The sequence below is a fragment of the Rhinoderma darwinii genome, chromosome 5 (assembly GCF_050947455.1).
Source record: "Rhinoderma darwinii isolate aRhiDar2 chromosome 5, aRhiDar2.hap1, whole genome shotgun sequence".
Taxonomy (NCBI): Eukaryota; Metazoa; Chordata; class Amphibia; order Anura; family Rhinodermatidae; genus Rhinoderma; species Rhinoderma darwinii.
Window position 1 is genome coordinate 69,793,768 of NC_134691.1, and position 2,649 is coordinate 69,796,416.

Below are 2,649 nucleotides of genomic sequence, written 5' to 3' on the forward strand. Positions count from 1 at the left end.
TGTATACCCCTAAGGCATCCAAAGCATTAAATATGACCGAAAGGAGAAAAAATGCCAACAAACAAGAACATATAGGAAAATAGAAAAATTACTTTAATGAAAATGACACATGAATACATAATGATAAAAAGAATCCATAAACCAACAGGTTAAAAAAGACTAACACGCCATGCAATATACAAGAAAGATAACGTCTGAAATAGACGAGCAATGGTAACAACCAAAATGGTATAATCTAGTGATCAGGGTACGTAAATACATAAATGCAAGTAAATATAACTGACTGAAAATGTGTGTCAGGTGAAGTAGTTAGAGAGTAGGTATATACTCCAAGGTACAGAGCATAATACCAGAAATAAGTACCATTAGTAAATAAATACAAAACATTGTATAGGAATGAAACACATACCCATTGATCAGCCAGATAAATGCACGGCGATATGTCTGCCCCAACGCGCGTTTCGGCGCAACTGCCTTCGTCTGGGGGCAGTTGCGCCGAAACGCGCGTTGGGGCAGACATATCGCCGTGCATTTATCTGGCTGATCAATGGGTATGTGTTTCATTCCTATACAATGTTTTGTATTTATTTACTAATGGTACTTATTTCTGGTATTATGCTCTGTACCTTGGAGTATATACCTACTCTCTAACTACTTCACCTGACACACATTTTCAGTCAGTTATATTTACTTGCATTTATGTATTTACGTACCCTGATCACTAGATTATACCATTTTGGTTGTTACCATTGCTCGTCTATTTCAGACGTTATCTTTCTTGTATATTGCATGGCGTGTTAGTCTTTTTTAACCTGTTGGTTTATGGATTCTTTTTATCATTATGTATTCATGTGTCATTTTCATTAAAGTAATTTTTCTATTTTCCTATATGTTCTTGTTTGTTGGCATTTTTTCTCCTTTCGGTCATATAGTTTGTAAGGCTGAAAACAGACATAAGTCCATCTAGTCAATAATGGCCTCATAATACAATAATGACTTTACAATACAATAGTTGGTATGTAATGATGACTTTATATTTACCTGAATAGCTATAGCAGATCAAGAGTGGCAGCTGAAGTTTCATTATTGTAATGCACATATAACAGAAGAGTTATTTCCTTAACCCAATAGAAATACTCCTGACTTATTTGATTGATAAAATGTAACGTTTATTTTACTCTTCATAAAAGCAGAATATCTTTCTCGTAAGTGCCCACATAAAAAGCGTGACTTAAAAGTTCTTGCGTATAGCGGCTGGGGAGAAATGAGTAGAAAACATTTTTATATTTTCTTTGTTATAAACAATTATCATTCAAAGTGAATTTAATATTTGTAAATCAGCGTTTCTTAGTGGGTCCGTAGTTTTGACGGAATCAATACCATAGTCGACTGCGCTATTCATTCTGTCAAAACTACGGCACCCTTAAACAACGGTGACAAACGGAAACCATTTGCACTGGATCCGTCACCATTGAAATCAATGGTGATACAAGCGAAAACCTATGGCTTCCGTTGGGATTCTGCTCATTGGTTCCCCTGATGGAAAGCTCAGACGGAACCCATGAACGTTGTCCCAACGCAGATGTGAACGAAGCCTAAGGCAGCACTATTTTTCCCGTCAAAAATACGGACACCTCGGAAGAACCCAACCGACCCCATTGTAAGTAATTGGGGTCCGTCGGACGCCACTGGTATCCAGCATGCAACGGATCAAGAACTGCGTTACAAATGGAAGCAGCAACGCAGATGTGAACAGCCCAAACACTGACCGGTTTATATCAGTATTTTTAACTGACAGATCTGTTTCAGTGTTTCTCAGTATTCATCATTGTGTATGTCAATATTTATACACTGATACATTTGTATCAGATCCATGTTTTCCAACATGTTTCACCGCTAAGTGCACCGTAATCATGGGAAAAAGCTAATGATATTGCCGCTTGTGGCTGCTTCGGCAACTTTACTTATATGCTTCCCTCTGCTAGTGATCCAATGCCCATCTGACATGTTACAAATGCACATTGGTGCATCATACTAGACCATCCCCACCGCAGCTCTCATTGTCTAGCGGTGGCGTTCAGGATCATCACACCGCCCTAACTGTGTTTCAGCCTGCCTTCTCTTTATGACGGGACATATATGAGTAGAATTACTCCCTGTGCCTTGAGATGTAGAGCTCTGCCCTACTTCAAAGGTGTCTTCTCCCACCCATATTCACCTATCGCCTAGAGGGAAGCAGCGGAGGGACCAAGCTCCTCCCTTAATGTCACTGTGATGGTGCTGTTATTAAATCATTACTCTGTCTATTCATTTCTCCATCTATAATTATTTTTTTTACATAATTTTTTTCTTCATTGGAGCAATTGACACTCTCTATTGTCATTTATGTATTGCGACCTCTATTCATTAAATAGTTAATAGTCATTAATAAATAAGGTTGCCATGAATAAATGGCAGTAGAAAGCTTTTACCCAAATGTAAAAACAAATAAGGTACATAAATAATAATAGATGGAGAAACGAATAGGCAGAGTAATGATTTAATAAATGGATGTACGGGTAGTGTGACAGCGCCATTCATTTTCTCATTTTTGTTTTTTCCTCCGCGCCTTCCAAGAGCCATTACGTTTTTAATTTTTCTGGTGACATA